The 18,519-nt window shown below is 40.9% G+C and overlaps 1 long non-coding RNA gene across 2 annotated transcripts in view; it reads left to right on the top strand.

The window, feature by feature from the left end:
• Positions 1-18,519, top strand: part of LOC106027181 (uncharacterized) — a 91,281-nt gene that overhangs the window by 17,402 nt on the left and 55,360 nt on the right. The window contains exon 2 of one of the 2 annotated variants that reach the window (XR_010039999.1): positions 14,721-14,775. This is a non-coding gene — a long non-coding RNA (uncharacterized LOC106027181). The remainder of the gene's footprint in view (positions 1-14,720; positions 14,776-18,519) is intronic. The other variant, XR_010039997.1, reaches the window with a different exon arrangement.

Below are 18,519 nucleotides of genomic sequence, written 5' to 3' on the forward strand. Positions count from 1 at the left end.
CTAGACAAACTGATGATGGAAAACAACTGGCTCAAAACATCCATAGGGAATCTAATGTCTTCTGACAGTGAGGGGACAGGTTAATAAAGAAAAACAAGGAGCTCAAAGACTCAAATTCCCAGCTCCAGACACAGATAAGAAATTTAAAAGTTTCTAAGTGTCCTGAAAGAAAATTTCCTTTCTTTTAGTTGCAAGGCTGAGATTGCAGAAACCCAAACACAGCCCTCATAATTTGATTGGCTCAACTACACTGTAAGGTTAATGCTTAACCTCAAAGGGTATCTGGAGGGTATCTGAGGCTTTTCCTGATTGGAAAAGAATAGGATCCCATAATCTAGGATGCAGATATGTGGGCCGATCCTGAGGAAGCTGAGGATGTAGTTTCTAGATGCTGATGAGATTATTTTGCCAGAGGAAGGGATTTCCCCACCCACGGTGAAAGAGGTCTCCCCATTCGCACCCACTGTTGTGTTGGTTTCTTCTCACATACCGGGGGAATATAATCTTGTGTTCACCAAGCATGGTAATGCTGACACTCCTCAGGACTCACCCTCGTCACTCATTTTTGCCTCTAGGTCTATAACTAGGTTCAAACCACGGGTTTCTAAGGGTGAGGTGTGGCCCATGAGATCTGCTATTCTCCCAAAGATCATCTTGAATTTTTCTAACTCATAAGCATGTGACGATGAATTTTATGGGGGTGGGATAATGGTGGCCAATATATACAACTAGATCAGGCTAAGTTTGTTGATAGGATCCCACTGAGCAGAGATTCTAAATTTAATGTTGCAGCTCATAAAATAAAGGTGTTAATAGTTTATTTGTCTGGTTGGCAGAAGTATGGATCAAAAGATGACCCACTGTGAGTGAGTTAGATATACCTGAGGTTTCATGGTTTACTATTGATGAGGGGATTCAGAGGCTCAGAGAAATGGGAATGCTGGAATGTATCTGTCATGTTAAACCTAATCCTCTGCACTGGAGTGATCCAGAAAACACACTCTTCACCAGCACCTTGAGAATCAGATTTGTGAGGGGAGCACCAGCCTCCCTGAAGGGCCCTGTCATTGTTCTTCTCTGTATGCAAGACCTTATGATGGGGACCATGGTTACTCCTTTGGGAAATTTAAGGACAGTGGGCTTGACTGGATCCAATAGTGGCAGAGGTCAAGTAGCAGCACTGAACTGCCAAAGGCAAGGTCCACATACTTACCATAATGGGCAGCAGAAGCAGAACAATGACCAGAACAATCTGACACGTGTAGACCTATGGAATTGACCCATTGGCCAGGGTATTTCCGAAAGTGAGATAGATGGGAAGCCTAAAAACTTTTTCTAAATTTATATAATTAAAAAATTTAAGTGCAAATGAACAGAAACTTACTTCAAATCATGATAAGAAAGAATCACGGTTCCTCAACCAATACCCAAATTTGAGACAGTTTATGACCTAGAACCCCTTGAATGAAAGGAAGGCTGGGTCCCCTTGGGAAAAGATCTTGATGCACTAAAAATTTATATATTCATTCTTTCTCCCATCTTTCCCCAGAGGGACCTAAGGCCTTTGGCCCAAGTGGCTATGTGTGGGGGAAAGTAAATGATCAGACATTTTAGGGACTAGTGGACACTGGTTCCGAACTAACACTGATTCCAGGGGATCCAAAACATCACTGTGGCCCTCCAGTAAGGGTAGAGGCCTATGGAAGTCAGGTGATGAATGGAATTTTAGCAGAGGTCTGACTCACAGTGGGTCCAATAGGTCCTTAAATCCTCCTGTGGTCATTTCCCTGGTTTTGGAATGTATAATTGGGATAGATATACTGACTACTTGACAGAATCTTCATATTGGTTCTCTAACCTGTAATGTAGCCTATTATGGTTGGAAAGGCCAAATGAAAACCATTAGAGATAACTTTTCCCTATAAAAAAAGCAGTATCATATTCCTGGAAGGATTGCAGAGATTAGTGTCCCCATCAAGGACTTGAAGGACACAGGAGGGCTGGTCTCCATCGCATGTTCATTTAATTCTCCCATTTGGCCTGTGCAGAACATAGATGGATCTTGGAGAATGACAGTAGATTAACGTAAACTGAATCAAGTGGTGACTCCAATCTACAGTACTAGATGTCATTTCCTTGCTTGAGCAGATTAACACATCTCCTGGTACTTAGTATGCAGCTACTGATTTGGTAAATTCCTTTTTCTCCCTACCTTTCCATAAGGTCCATCAGAAACAATTTTCTTTTAGTTGGCAAGGCCAGCAATATACCTTTCCTCTCTTACCTCAGGGTTTTATTAACTCTCCAACCCAGTGTCACTACTTAGTTCATAGGGCTCTTGATCACCTTTCTGTCCCACAGGATGTCACACTGGCCCATTACAGTGAGAATGCTATGCTGATTGGGCCAAGTGAGCAGAAGGTAGCAACTACTCTGGATTTGTTGGCACAGCATTTACGGCCAGAGGATGGGCAATATATCCAACAAAAATGCAAGATCCTTCTGCCTCAGTGAATTTTCTAGGAGTACAGTGGCATGGGCCATATAAAGATATTCTAAGGTAAAACTTAAGTTGTTATATCTAGTTTCCTCTACAATCAAAAAAGAAACACAATGTCTAGTAGGCCTATTTGGATTTTGGAGCCAACACACTCCACATTAGCTGTCGTACTATGGCCCATTTGCTGAGTGATTCAGAAAGCTGCTAGTTTTGCATGGAGTCCAGAATAAGAAAAGGCTCTGCAACAGGTCCTGGCTGCTATGCAGGCTGCTTTGCCACTGGGGCCGTATGGTCTACCAGATCCACTAGTATGTAAAATGTCAGTAGAGGTGCTATTTGGAGTCTTTGGCAGGCTCCTACAGGTGAATTGCAGTGGAGGACTTCAGGATTTTAGATCAAGAGTCTGCCATCATCTGCAGACAACTACTCTCCCTTTGAAAAACAGCTCTTGGCCTGCTAATGTGTCTCAGTTGAAACTGAATGCTGGACCATGGGATACAAAGTCCCACATGACCTGAGTTGCCTATTATGACCTAGGTATTATGTGATCCACTGAGTCATAAGATTGGACATTCACAGCAACAGTCTATTATTAAGTAGAAATGCTATATATGTGATTGAGTCAGGGAAGGTCCAGAGAGTACAAGTAAATTATATGAGGAAGTTACCCAGATACTCATGGCTTTTTGCCTTTAGTTTCCCAGCATGTACTGATGCCTTGTGGGGTGTACAGTATGACCAGTTGTCAGAGGAAGAGATGGTGAGGTCCTGGATTTGGATCATTCTGCATATTCAGGAACTGATTGTAAACAGACAGCTGCAAAAGTAAAGCCCTTCTGGGACATCACTGAAGAACTGTAGTGAAGGGAAATTGTCACACTGGGCAGAGCTTTGGGCAGTGCACTTAGTAGTACATTTGCCTGGAAGGAGACATGACCAGATGTGGGACTGTATACTGAGTGCTCAATATGCCAGCAGCAGAGACCAACACTGAGCCCCCGTATGGTACCATTCCCTGGAGTGATCAGCCTGTGACTGGTGGCAGGTTGATTATATCGGACCAATTCTACATGCAAGGGATTTTGCTTTCTTTTCACTGGCATAGACATGTATTCTGTGTATGGATTTGCCTTCACTGCATGTAATGCTTCTGCCAAATCTATATCTGTGGACTCACAGAATCCCTTTATAGAATTCCACATAGCATTGCCTCTAACAAAGGAATACACTTTACAGCCAAAGAAGTGAATGGGTTCATGTTCATGGAATTCACTGATTTTACCATATTCCTTACGATCCAGAAGCAGTTGGATTGATGGAAAGGTGGAATGGTGTTTTGAAGACACATTTACAGTACCAGCTATTTCCCCCAGTATCTGGCAATAGCTTGCAAGGGTGGGGCAAGGTACTTGAAAATACTGCATGTACTTTGAATCAGTGTCCCATATAAGGAACTGTGCCTCCCTTAGCCAGGATTCCTGGGCCCAGTGGCAGTGGGAATGGTACTATTCACCACTCACCCTAGTGACCCACTAGCAAAATTTTTGCTTCCCATTCCTGTGATCTTACATTCTGCTAGCTTAGGAGTCTTAGTTCCAGAGTGGGAAAGGCTCGTACCAGGAAGCACAATGACATCATTGAACTGTAAGGGAAGTCTTCCCCCTGGTCATTTTGGTCTCCGCATGCCTCTGGGGAAACAAGCTAAAAAGGTAGTTACAGTGATCAACCTAGACTATCAAGGGGAAATTGGACTACTATTCCACAGTGGAGGAAGGAAGGATATACGTGGAGTGCAGGAGCTCCCTTACGGCACCACTTAGTATTACCATGACCTGTTTTTAAAATCGGTGGGAAACTACAACAACCTAACCCAGGCAGAATGACACCTGATCCAGAGCCTTCAAGAATGAAGGTGTGGGTTACTCCACCAGGGAAAGAACCAAGACCTGCTGAGGTGTTTGCTGAAGGCCAAGGGAATGCAAAATTGGTAGTGGGAGAAGGTAGTTCTAAACACCAGCTATTACCCTGTGATCATCTACAGAAAAGATATTGTACTACCTCTCCTAAAATATTTCTAATGCATAAAGTTGATAGAGTTAATACTAGTCCTTAAGGATTATTAAACCTGTGTTATAATGTTCAAAGTATGAAATAATAAGAGTAGGCATCACTCAAAGAATATTTACCTTTTATTCTGGGGAGAGAATTAGTACATTTCTGTTTGTATGCCGGACAGTTATAACATGCTAAGTGTAATTACAAGCATGTCTTTGTATCTAGAGACTGATCTAAAGAAACGTGTCTGGTTGCCAAGTTGACAAGAGGTGGATTGTAATGGTTGATTGATTGTATCAACTTGAGAAGTTTAGAAGCTTAACTAAGTTGGCTTAGCAATTCTATATCCTAGAGTTTAGAAGACTTGCCCTAGGATGGCTCATGGCTTGGATGATATAAAGAGGAGATGAGGAAGGGTGGACTCTCTTCTGCTCTTCTGAGGAGCTCCAGTCTTTGCCTTCAGCTTGGACATCATCTCTTGGCTTCAGTGCAGACTCTTTGACTTGAGCCTCAACTCCTTCATCTCTCCATCACAGACTCTTCAGTCTTCTGTCATAGACACATTGGCCTGCTGATGTGGACTTGAGTGGGACACTGCTGGGAACCCCAGCTTTATTCTGAAACCTTTGATCTCCAGTATGGAGACACCCTCTGCACGTCCTCATATGACTCTGGCTAATCTTCATAGGCCAATCTTGTAATTTCTTATACATTTGTATATCTTGTGTTACATCTGTTTCTCTAGTAAAACACTGACTGATATATAAACTTTCCTTAGTTTTCTTATTTCAGGCTGCTCTTTATTTTGCTTAGTGGCTCATCTTGTCTCCTACCACTGAGAGCACATTGGTTTCCAGTTAAAATCATCTATAGAAATGAAACATCAGGGGTGCCTCATTTGAGCCAGATGTGGTGAGTAATCCCAGCACTTTGGGACAATAAGGCAAGATGATCACAAGTTTGAGCCCAGGTTGGACAATTTAGAGACATAGTGAGACCCTGTCTCAAAAACAAATGAACAATGCTAAAGCGTGTGCGTTCACACACACACACACCCCGCATTCAAACCAAGAGACAAACAAAAATATAGCTGTCATTGGATCCAGGAAGTAACTGGGACCAGAGGACTTGCATGCTCCTAGGTCTGGCTCTTTACCTACCCTGAGTGATGACCAGGAGTGGACATAGAGGCAATGGTGGCTCTGGTATGTGCCACAGGACTCAAACTGGACTGGAAGGAAAGATACTCAGAAGGAAAGGCAAGCTGTTTTCTTCTGAGAAGAAAGGAAAATGGATTTGGCAGGCAAACTAACTGGTTTCCTCCACAGATGGAGTAATTAATTTGCCAACTCACCTTCCCTTTTTCATTTTCTTTTCTGGTTTTGTTTAGTGTATCTGGCATTGTTAACACTTCCTGTTTTTATGTCTAGCTCCTGGGCTCAAATTAGATCTTTGCTTTTGGTTCCCCTGCCTTCTATCACCCCTAGCAGTGTCTTGTGTGTGACAGGAGCTTAATAAATATTTTTTTATTGGCGGAGAGAATGTAATTAGAGTGATCTGGTGGACTCAGGTCTCTCGAAATTGTCTCAAAGTCAGACATTTCCTTATTATCACCATCTCCTGCCCCCTGTATGAAACTTCAACCCCTCCTAGCCATGGCTTCTGAACAAGGCTTTTGCATGTAGCCAACTGCCCCTGATATTTACCCGGCCCATTTTCTCTTCTTGATTCCCCTTACTCAGTCAGCCCCAAATTTACACCCTTGCTTTGTCAGTTTCCAAGGAGGTCTCATTTCTGGTAGAAACTTGTCTCCCACTACCACAGTGCACTGTGGCTTTGCTTTTTTAAATTTAGTTGCATACCCAGCTTTTTAATTTTTAATTTTTAGACAGGCTTTCACTGAGTTACTAAGTTGCCTAGACTGGGTTCAAGCTCTGGATCTTTCTGCCTCAGCCTTCCAGAGTACTGGGACTAAAGCCCTGTGCCACTAGCCGCCCCCTCCCCCTTTGGCTTTTTCTAAATTTGTATCCACATCTGCTTGTTCCTTCTGTTTGTAAGTATGCCCAGTTACATTGTCTTTGTATAGTTTTTCAGTGTTACGTCAGTGAGAATTTAAACAATTATTTGAATTTTAATTTCATTCTGCAACTAAATTGCATCCTATTTGAAGAACATAATATAGCATTGCCTCCATAGGAAATAGCTTGAAAGATAAGATCCTTGCTGCTGGATTCGTGTTTTCCATTTCAAGACAGTTTTTTCACATGTGACTGAGAATCACCAAACATTTACATTAATGCAGCATAGAGGTTTCTGAAATGAGTATGTTTTCTGTTTATTTTGTAGATTAAATCTGCCCAATGGTTAGGTGAAATACACCATGCATTTTTTTTTTTTTTGATGCAACCTTAGAGAGAGTGAAACCTGCTGCAGAGAGAGAAACGAGAGTTAGGTTGCTTATCAACAGTGCAGAGAAGCAGCTTCTGCAGAAGCCAAGTGATCACTAATTGGACTGCTTTCCTTACACCCCTGGGTAGTTGTGGCTGGTGCACGTGGTAACCTGAATGTGATATTTACAAAAAGCATGGATGTCTGAGCGGTGAGAAAAAAGAGGGCAACAGAAGAAGGAGAATTACCACTATTTCTGACAGGCAGACATGGGGTGAGACCACGCTGGACAGGGTGGGATGAAATATTGGAAAACAAATTCACTGTTTTCTTATCCTCAACTGCATATCACAAATGCTTCTAGATTCTGCCTCACATCTTCTAGAATCTTCCTGCTGCACTCATTGGCTTGTTTATAATCATGACTTTTCCCTATTTGCAAATTAAATGATGCAGAGAATAGAGACTGTGTATTTTGTGGTTTGTAAAATTATGAAAATGATCTTCCTGTCATTTAAATAAGCATGTTTTAGAGATATGGAAGGTCTCTCAGTCCTCTCAAAAACCTTGCACAAATTACAAAATATATAATATAGAATATAGAATTTGATATTTGAAGAATTTACAGGATTAAAAAGTTTAAAAAGAAATAGCTCTGAAATATATTTTATTTTAGCTTCTTATTTTATAAATAGAAAATTAGGGGGCTGGGGATTTAGCTCAGCGGCATAAATGCCAGCCTTGCAAGGACATGGTTGTGAGTTCGATCCCCAGTACCGATTAAAAAAAAAAGAAAGAAAAAAGAAAATTAATCTAGAATATGGCAAAGAACAAAAACAAAACCAAACACATGTACAAAACAAAACAAAATAAAAGATGGAATAAACAAAACCACGACATTAGATTTAACACTTATGTCCACAATTTTATAGGGAAAGTATACATTTTCAGTTTTGAAATTCAATTTAAAAATTTAAAAGTTGTGCTCCAAATCTGTTAGATAAAACTGTCACCCAGATATGCATGTAGCTTTAGCCCTGTGTTAGTGTGCCAGGCTTGTTAGTCAAAATACAGATCATCAAAGCATCCTGTTTTCAGTATGAACATTTCGGTAGATGCCGCGGGGACTGTGGCTGGTGGAGCGTTAATAAATCATTGGGGCAGATCAGAGGATGCGTAGCCCCACTGTTTTCTCTCTGGCCTTCTTTCTCATCCAAATCAAGCATTCACTTCCTTTTTTTAGAGCATATCTCTATATTTTCCGTTTTGATATAGTATACTGATTTAATGTTAGAAAAATGCTTTATATATTTATTCTTTTCAGAGTCCCTCGGAGGGGACAAGAAGACTACTAATTGCTTATAACCAACTATAGTTTAGTGCTGATAGCTACCATATATATATATTTTTTTTTCCTAGCTAACAATCATTGCTTTCTGTTCATGAATCAAGTTCTTTGCATATATTATCACAGCTATTCCAGTGAATGAGGTATCTGTTACTGTATCTATTTGACTAAAAACAGGCCCAGAGAGGTTAACTAGCTTATAACAAGCAGGAAATCTAATATCTGAATGCAGAGAGTCTGACTGCATAGATCACACACTGTCTTCTAGACTGGCTCTGTGGGGTGGGCGGAGCTCTGAGGGGCCTAGTGGGAGCATCCTTCCATTCAGAGTTGATTGTACACCCAGGAACACACAGAGTGGATCAAAAGTGCTCCAGAGGAGACCCTATCCTTTTTGAAATGACCTATGCAGAGGACAGTGTAGTGAGATTCATGATGTCCCTTTTGAGGGACAGAATAGGGATAGAATTAGGGAGCTGTGGCTTTCTTTGGGAGATCTGCTGATGAATACAAACATTTTCATAGTCACTCTGGAGACTCAGTGCTGATTTAGTTTCTCTTTGCTATTCAGATCAAGATAGGGACAATAGGGTGACCGTTATAAATAGTAACGGTGGGTGTCCATTTTAGAAAATAGTTTCCTATCTGACACCTTTTACCTGCCTGTGAAATGAATGGATATGGAGAGTCCCTGCATTTTTTAGGGTACTCAAATGTTCTGTATCATGCAGTCCCTCATAATCCCCAAAGAACACTATTTTGGCTTTCAAACTCTTTCCTTACAAATGGCTTAAGGGTAGTGCAGAGCCACGTGGCAATCTTCTAAGATTCAGGTCTGATTTATGGTTTGGAAAATATAAAGTTAAGGAGGAGACACCGCCATCACCCATTCTCCTCAGGTCTGAAATAAGCCTTCAAGCTTAGTGATAAGAACACTTATCTCCCTGCAATTTCAGACCCAGAAACCTCTGGCTGCGCAGTTCCTCTGTAATCATGGCGCATGGCAAGCAGGTTGCAGATAATTGGCATAGCTCCCTAGGGAGTGGGTGCTTTACATAAGAGAAATAAGATCTCAAGACAGAACAGAGTCTCAATGGTTCCACTTTCTCTCCACGTCATTAATAATATATAAGGCTCAGCATTCATTTCAAAAAGTGCTCCCAGGACCTAACCTCCTGTACTTAGTGAGGGGACCAAGTTCTTCCTCAAGGAAAGCACCGCTTTTGCACTCTCTTAATTAGGGTGTTTCAGTGTAGTGAGGAAACCTGTGTCTTTCAGCTGAGTCAGCCAATATGGCAGCCTCCACTGGGTTTGAAAAAAACATGAGTGCACAAAGACAGTGTCCACACCACCTGTCAAGGGCCACTAGGGTCTGAGGGTTGGAGCCTCAGGGCAGAAGCTTGGGACCCTGTGTCTTTCCTGAGATAGGTGTCTAGTAGCCACACTTAACACACCATATTTACTGGCTTCCAGGGACTTTTCCTTAGCCCTTTGAATGTTTGCCTTTTTTTTATTTTTGGTACCAGGGATTGAACTCATGATTGTGTGCTTGTAAGCCAGGCACTTATGCCGCTGAACTAAATCCCCACCCGTTTGCCTCTTTTAATCCTCATAATTCCCTTTTGAAGTAGAGTCTGTTACTACGCCAATTGATAGACAGGGGAATTGAAGCACAGAGAGGTTAGTGACTTTACCTATGTGACACAGCTGGGAAATGGCAAGACTGAGATTTGAACTTGGTTGGTTGAAGAAAGAGATGGAATAGAAGTCCCTCCTTTGTTCCCCCTGTCCTGCAGAACTGTGCTATGCTCCACAAATTGCACTGTGCTCCCTTCCATGTCACAGGGCAGCGTGACCTACACCAGGAAGATAAAGGACCAGGTGTGAGCCCTGCCCACTGCTCTGTGGCCTGATTTCTAGTAGGACCCTCCTGGCCCCAGCACTCCAGTGCTACAGGAGTCCCTTCTTCCTGGCTGCTTCGAGGCTAGGCCACAGCTCTGGCTGGAACCTGGCTGTCTCTGAAAAGAGAGGACATGGCCAGGGAGGCTCCCTCATGTGCCAAGTAGGCATAGTACCAGCCTCTCCTGGAAGGACTCTGCCCATTTTTCTTTTTCACTGATCCAGTGTAAGAGGAAAGCTGAATCCTAGGCAGTTCTGCATTGCCTTTGAACTTTGGGTCCTTAGTCTAGAGAGATGAGAGTCTGGACAGTTATTCTGGGGTGTGTTTCCAGTCAACCCTGAATGGTCAGCTTATCCTTATAGCCTTGCTTTTTTACCTTATGCATGGCCTGAGTCTCTCTCTCTCTCTCTGTCTCTCTCTCTCTCTGTCTCTCTCTCTCTCCCTCTCTCTCTCTCTCTCTCTCTCTCTCTCTCTCTCTCTCTGTATGTAAAGTGGTAATAATCCACAGCAAAAGAAGCAACAGCAAGTGCCTCACTGAGAATATTTTCATAATATTTGAAGTTGGATCTGTTTGTTGCCTGGGTAGAAAGAACACTTGATGTGGAAGGCTCAAAAACTGAATGTCCTGCGCTGAATTCATAGCCATCTTTTCTTTGTTAGTGAGCCTTTGAAGAAGGCACACCATGCTGAATTTCTCCAAGAGTGTTCTGAGGCAGTGTCCCTGTCCCTGGGGGCAGGACTTGGTGGGGGGCACTTCCTTTTGCAAGGTCTACTGCTTTGGCTGGAGGATGGACCACAGGAACACAGGGTTTCTGCAACCTAGCTGAATGAATAATTGTGCAAAAGGTACATTTTCGTGGGAGAAAAAAATAGCAACTCCTTCAGCACTATAAAATTGTACTGCTCTGTAGCCACCCTCCATCAGAGCAGAGCCAAATGTAAGCTGCAGATCCACGCAAAGCCAAAGGAAAACCAATCCTCAGAGTCCCTCCAGCGCGGTCATTATGAATATTGACCTGCTAATAAGCACATATTCATACCTGTCTTTACACATGGAAGTGTGGCTATGTGCAAACTCCCCATACACACGTGATATCATAAATATCCAGAAGAACGGGCTTCCTTGTCTATGCAAATAGTACCAACAGAAGTGACAGGCATTTTCCTTTACGAATGGATTGTGAGAAGAAAAACTGCTTAATAAAAATAATGAAAGAACTGAGAATAATGTTTTCAATTTCCTGGGTAGAAAGTCATTTTCTAAGATTAAATTGTCTGTTACTACCTTCCCGGCTGGTCTCTCTCTCTCAGTTTAAGATTCTTGGCGAACTCTTGAATTAATTTCAGTGTTTTTGGATGCTTTGTTAATGTATATGGCTGACACTTCATTTTATTGCTAGAATTTGGTAAACATTCATAGATTGATGTTTCCCTCCCCCTCTTCCTCTCTGTGGACTTCATCCCTCATGAATCTTCTCTGTTCTTCCCACCTTGGCCTCAGAGACAAGAACACTCATTGCTTTGTTTTATGGCTGCCCTGAAAATAGACATCAGCCCCTGCATAGTGTAGTGTACAGAATTTTAATGAGCATGAAGTGAGCAGCTCACTTCTTGCTCTCATATGAAAGGAGTGACATCAACCTAGGCAGGAAATACTGAATTGATTTTGAAACTGCTTTGAGGGTGAGTAAATCGGTGGGACAGAGTATAGCACAGGACTGCCCTCACCCATTCACACCCTGTCTGTCTCAACATCAGCATTATTAGAAACCACTTGGATAGATGCCCTTCAAAATATGAGTTGAGGGGTCAAATTTTTTAAAGCCTAATTTTGAAACTTGCCGTTATTCCAGAGATTAAATTGTCAGATGTATTTGGCTTCCAACTGGAGTATTTTCTTTCTAACTTTAGGATTTGACTTATTTACTAAAATGTGGAATTTCTAGTTTGCATTACATCTTCTATTCGTCTCTCTTTCCTTTCTCCTACCCATTTCTCGAAGCATGTTTTGATGCTTCAGCGTAAATGTCAGTCTGTAATGCTTTCTTTGTTTCTCATTCTGCTATACCAAACAAAAAACACTAGCACCCTGTGTGTGAAAAACTGGTGTTGTGAGCTATTTGCACGAGGCAGTATTCAGTGAGACATTGTCTAATATCAAAGTCAGATAAACTTTCCACTCCCAGAACCAAGCAAAAAATGAAAATCCCATCAAATCAAAGGAAAGCCCTCTACCTTTTACAACTCTTTAGAATATGGTATATAGTTTTTTTTTTTTTTTTTTTTTTTTATTGTTCCTGTTACAAATATTTCCTTTCCGGTTTGAAAATTTTCTTACAACTTGCTGGTTTAGCTAGTGATTAATGAGTTAATTAATAAGAAAAAATTTTTAAAGCGCTTTGAAGAATAAATATACTATTTACTGCAAGGTGGCATCATGTAATGCTAAGAAAAACACTCAATCCTCCAAGTTTCTTATAAAAAACAACAAACAAAGGAAAAGAACCCAGACACTAAAACCCTTATAAATTCAACTGCAATGACTTCAGGCACTTTGTTAGCCTTTTTGTTAACTAAACTTTGTCACTTAAGGCCTTTAGTTTTGCTTTTTAGTTGATTCCATGAACAATATTCTGCTGGAGACAATTGCTATTCTCTAAGAATGACCAATATTATAAACATTCCTGAGACAACTCTCCTCTCATTTAAACCCAACCATTTAATAATTTGTTAGGCTCCACAATGTTTACAAGGAGATCTCTGGTGGTCTATAATTTGCCCTCGAGCAGCTTATAGTACACAGAAGCCAGTAATTTATAGTACAAAGTAGGATCTTTTGTTAGGTGTCCAGTGAGTGTTGTGAAATAATCAGTATCTTGGAAATGAAGAGAAAAATCTCAGTGTGAGCTGTCATGGATCTCAAAGGTGCCTAACAAAGAAAGTTGGATTTCAAAGTGTTCTTCAAAGGATTTATGGTCTTTGTGGAGGTGGAGTTCCCTCTAGGTTGAAGTTGAAAGTGGCTACACACAGAAGTAGATGTGCCTGTTACTTGTTTCAGAATTTGCACATAGACAGGCCTGTCTTCAATGTAGGTTCACTCAAGGTCGGGATAAATTTGGAAAGAACACCAGGTTAGAGCACATCTCAAAGTACCAGGCTGAGCAAAAATGTGTTTTAACTTAGAAATAGACTGTTTCACCATACTGAGAGTTTTCTTTTCTTTTCTTTTCTTTTTTTTTTTTTATCGGTACTGGGGATCGAACTCACAACTGCCTGCTTGCCTGGCAGGTGCTTATGCTGCTGAGCTAAATCGCCAGCCCTAATACTGAGAGTTTTCTAAAACAAGAAATCATTAAACGCTTTATTTCACCACTCAAAATGATAGAGGAGAAATTCTGTTCAGTAAGATGCTTAGTCCACCCAGAGTAAAGGCTTTGCACCATAACAGAACAGAGGGGAAACAGCACTCAAACTGTGTCTAGGAGGGGAATAGTATGTGCTCACTCCTTCCTCTTTTTTGATAACTGCAAGAAGGAAAAGAAAAATTCAAGCCTGTTAATATGCCTTCCATGGAACAGTGTTCAATATGTATTGGATGGCTATATGAATAAGTAACCATTTGGTTGATGAACCCAATAAAATGAACAAGAGCCGTTATATAAAGCCTAGAAGGAAATTGCCTTTATATAACTCACTTTCTGCTTCATTAAAGATTAACTCATTTTTATCTACACGTGACAAGAGGCCGGACAAAGAAATACATGCTTTTTAGTCTTTATTTGAAAATCAAATGCAGAACACCAGGAAAAGACAAACTGAAACAAATGCAAAACAAAACAAAACAATTCAAAACAAAAGCCCCACCTCACATGTTAACAAACTAAAATAATATATTGTTGATTGTTTGTCCCTTGGGGGAAAAGTAGCTAAACAACCTCTTCAGAAAGGACATTTAAATGTTTTCCAGGTGGCTTTTACTCTGTCAGAACCCATTATGCTGAATGGGGCTACAAATTTACAGGCTGCTAATACTCAACTGATAAGACACTATACCTGAATTATTTCTAAGTGTTCTGGGAGCCCAGAGGTCGCTAAAAGCGCCTGTACTTAGATGTCGCTCTCAATCAATTTCAGGGTTACCTAAGTTGTCATTTACCCATAATCAGGGAATGGGACTTGAGCCTGAATCAAGATTCTATTTTCCTCCACATAAAATTCAGCAGAATGGTGAAAAGCTTAGTAAAGTGTAGCCAAAATTAGCAGTGTAATGGCTTAGTTTTTAAAGTCACAAGGCAATCTAGTAGTAAGTTTGGATCGATTACTCAAGAGCCAAAATTGATTTCTAATCTTAACTTTTTTTTTTTTATACTGTTTCAGCAAATGTGAATATTCCTTCAGCAAGGATCTCATTGTTGGTATTATTGCTAAAATGCTAGTTTTTCTGTTGTTGCCATGTGCAGGCTGTTCAGTAAACCCAAGGGATGTGGTTTATTTTCAGTATTAAATATCATCACCCATTTTTATTTAAGCAGGTTCCATCTGAAGTTTGGAATGCCTGGGTTGTCATTAAGGAGCTGGGTGCAGGTAAGCTAGGTAACTTTTTAAATTTTCAGTTTCTGTATCTAATCTATAAAATAACAGATGGCACTAAATCAGCTTTGATGCCTATTCTATTATTATTTATGAAACTATGCTTTCAACATGGCTTTAATGCAAAATGGCATTGAGCCCTGCAAACTTAAACCTGACAGACAGAAGTGCGTTTTGTGTCAAAGCCAGAGAGCCCAGTAGGCTTTAACTGACAAAAACTGTTTTCAGGTACACTAAGGTGACCCCTCTTTTCTGACCATTTATCTTATTTGGTTAGAGTAGTGGCTCCAAGACTGACACCACCAACTTCTCTCTTGGGTAGTTGTTTGAAATGCAAATATCAGTGGTGGCCCCAGACTCACAAATGGGAAACAAGATTAGGGGTGTTGGGGCCTGGGAGGTAGGGGATGGGGTAAGACTGGGCTTTCTGGGTTTTAACAAGTACTCTAGCTGATGTTAATGCACATTTAAAAGCACTGCTTATGAGATTAACAATAAAGGTTGAAACTCCGAAATGGACACTGATTTAATTCTATGCCCTGACTCTAACCTACAGTATTGAGGAAGTATTAAAAAATGAGAGGTCTTGTTTAAATTCTTGGTGTCCTGAACCCAGAAAAGAGCAGGACACTCAAAAGGAGCAGAAAGATCAAAAATTTATTGTGAGTGAAAGTAAACTCCACAAGGTGGGATGGCCCGGGATTTGGCTCAGCTGTATAAGCGTGAGGTTATGAGTTCAATCCCTGGTACCAAACAAAACAAAACAAAACACAGCACAACACAACAAAACAAAACAAAACAAAACAAAATAGGATGAGAGCCTGCCAGTCAGAAGAGTTTATGGTCCAAGGAGGCTTGGCCTTTAGGGTTTTAACTATGAGAGTTCGGGGTGGAATTAAGCAGATGGTCTGAGGTTTTTCTCTTGCCAGTGAGTAGTACCTTGACAATTCCTTTGTGCTGAGTGGTTGGTGGAGCTTTTGACCTTTTATAAACCTTGGAGGAATCCACATGGCATCCAAAGCCCATGGGAGGGGGAGAAGGGATGGAGGGCATTGGGGGAGTGTGAAATGGCGTAGTTAATGACAGTAGTTAGGGCCAAGGTCTGCAAGGGTTGCTGATGATCATTCTGTTCATAGTCAGAGCCTTACATATATGAGCTGTGTTGCTTGGTTACTTTCTTGTTTTACATTTATACCGGGATATCCTGGATCTGGGTTGAAATTTAACTCAGAAGTGGATCTAGCACAGAAAGTGAGCACGCATAGCAGGCCCTCCCTTCTCTCTCCAGCTATTTCTTGCCTCAGAAGGATAGAACAAATAAAGATAGGTAGAAAGGTGACAAAGAAGATCATAATCTTAAAATATGCCTTTAAGGAAACGGCAACTTCAGGACACAATCAGTATTACCCAAGGTCATCTGTGTTTTCGCTCCATATCTTTATTCCCTAGGCTTCACCCTCCTCCCTAACTTTGTCTCCTCTCCTCTCCTCTCCTCTCCTCTCCCTTTTCCTCTTCCTTCCTTCCTTCCTTCCTTCCTTCCTTCCTTCCTTCCTTCCTTCCTTCCAGGTCCCCTCACAACCAAACCCCTTAGAATGGTACCTCACAAGTTGGTTCACATACAGAAGTGTTAAGCAAAATGTTGCTTTTGATTGCTAGCTCTGCACCGACTGACCCACAGGACCACAACCATCTTTCCCACCTGAACATGAACCATCTTTTCCAGAATTGTGAAATGAATTAAGTTTGTGAACCGAGGGACCACTGTACTGTGAGTCTATAAAATAACCTAGTTGATAAGGCAAAGGGCAGAAACTTGAATTCAAGATGAAGAAACAGACTCAAGGATTGTTTCAGACAAAAATTCTTTGATCCTCCATCCTGAAGGATAACCTTAAGAGCACGTATATTCTCAACCCTATACTATAGTGTACCTCCCTCTTGTGTACCCACACACTATTTTCACTTATATTTGTTTAACTCTGCCGAATGAAATCTGTGATTTTCACTGATGTGTCCAGGATGTTTTCTGACCAGAATCAAGAGCATTCTTGGTACCCTGAGCTGTGGTCTTCAACTCTTCTTTGGGAGGATTCCTTGGAGCCTATCTTGTGACAGTATTATGCAAGTGTCTTTCATCCTTCATGAAAGTAATGAGGATACACAATTTGGCCAAATCAGCTCCATTACAACTTGCAGATCTTGAACGATTCATTTGTAATCAAATTACTTTTCAATAAGCCTTTAGACATCTATTGTTTATGTGCTAAACTCCATAGAAGTGAAATCTTGTCTTTTATGCCTCTGCTGTATGACCCTATCTTGGTCGCTTCTGTTTCCTTAGTGTACATTCTACTATTCCTTATTTCTCCCCACCTCCACATTTTAGCTCAGACTGTTTTATCTCTAGTCTGGAATAAATTTTGGATTTTTGTCACTAGCAATCCAAATCTGTCATGATTTGTAGATAGCTACCATCCCCAAGAAAGTGTTCTTAGATCTCATCCCATGAATACTGCCTCAAAAACAGCATCCCTCAGATGGTCCAACCCACTCACCTGGAAAAGGTCCTTAAAAATGCATATTCTCTTCCATTCAGCTATCGAACTGAATCAAAGTCCGTAAGGTGCAGGGTTTGTGCCTTTCACCAGGTTTCAAGAGACCTGTGTTCTGCCAGTTAAGGCATTTGGAAACCAGTGAGGCAGCACAGAGATTGGCAAGTTTATTTGGTAAGGAACGACAAGGTTAATCTTTTGGGCTGATGGGCAATGTGTTCTCTCTCACAACTGCTGAATGAAGCTTCGACCTCATTTTTGCTATAATATTATGAAAACATCCAAAGACAATATGTACACAAATGGCCGTGGCTGTGATCCAGTCAAATTTTGTTTATAACAAAAGCTGGGGGCTGTAGTTTGCTGAACACTAAGGTAGATAATTAATTTGAAAGGAAAATAAACTGTAGCATCCAAACTCTCTCTGCATACAGTACTAGAATAAACTAGAAGAGGACCCCCCACACCCCGGAATGTACTTGCTGGAGCATTACAAATTTGAAATAGATAATTATCACACAGTAAAATTACTGGATGGTTTTAAATAAAATTGTGCTTACATATGGAAACTCTTGGTGGTCTAGGGAGAAGGATCATGGAAAGCATGGAATACACATCTAATTTAGACTGGTCTTTCTTTAATTTTCCATTTACAAATTATATTCATCTACAAACTATACTTCAGTTGACTTCCCAACAAAGAGTTGGTTGAGCAGTAATTTGTTTAATGTTTTAAAAATGCTGCATAGATGCTGAGTATTATTACAGAAAGAGATTTCTAAGGAAGACTTCAGAGTAAGCAGCACTAAAATGATGCTGTTGGACTCCAGAGCAAAACCTTTAGTTAAATGTCTCCTGGATAGGGGCACTTTGCCTTCAAGTCAGATGTCTCTCTGCTCTTCTATTTTGCTCAGGAAAACCTCAAATGCATTGTGTGGGTGATATTGAAGGATGTCTGGATCAAAGCACATTTAAAGTTGCTAAGAGGAAGCAGATGTTCCCCTGAGCTAGGCAAAAGGTTCTCAGAGTTTCCAATGAAATATAAACTTCTGGAAGACCCATGGGATCATGCCTTAAAATGTCAGGCTTTTGTTTATGCCTCCCATAAGCAAAACAGTGGTGAGATGTGTGGTTCAGAGAGAGACAGAGAAAATCTAATGAGCTAGAAATAATAAGGAACTCTGTA

The sequence above is a fragment of the Cavia porcellus genome, unplaced genomic scaffold, assembly GCF_034190915.1.
Source record: "Cavia porcellus strain 051 isolate PalLab524CR breed Dunkin Hartley unplaced genomic scaffold, mCavPor4.1 scaffold_17, whole genome shotgun sequence".
Taxonomy (NCBI): domain Eukaryota; kingdom Metazoa; phylum Chordata; class Mammalia; order Rodentia; family Caviidae; genus Cavia; species Cavia porcellus.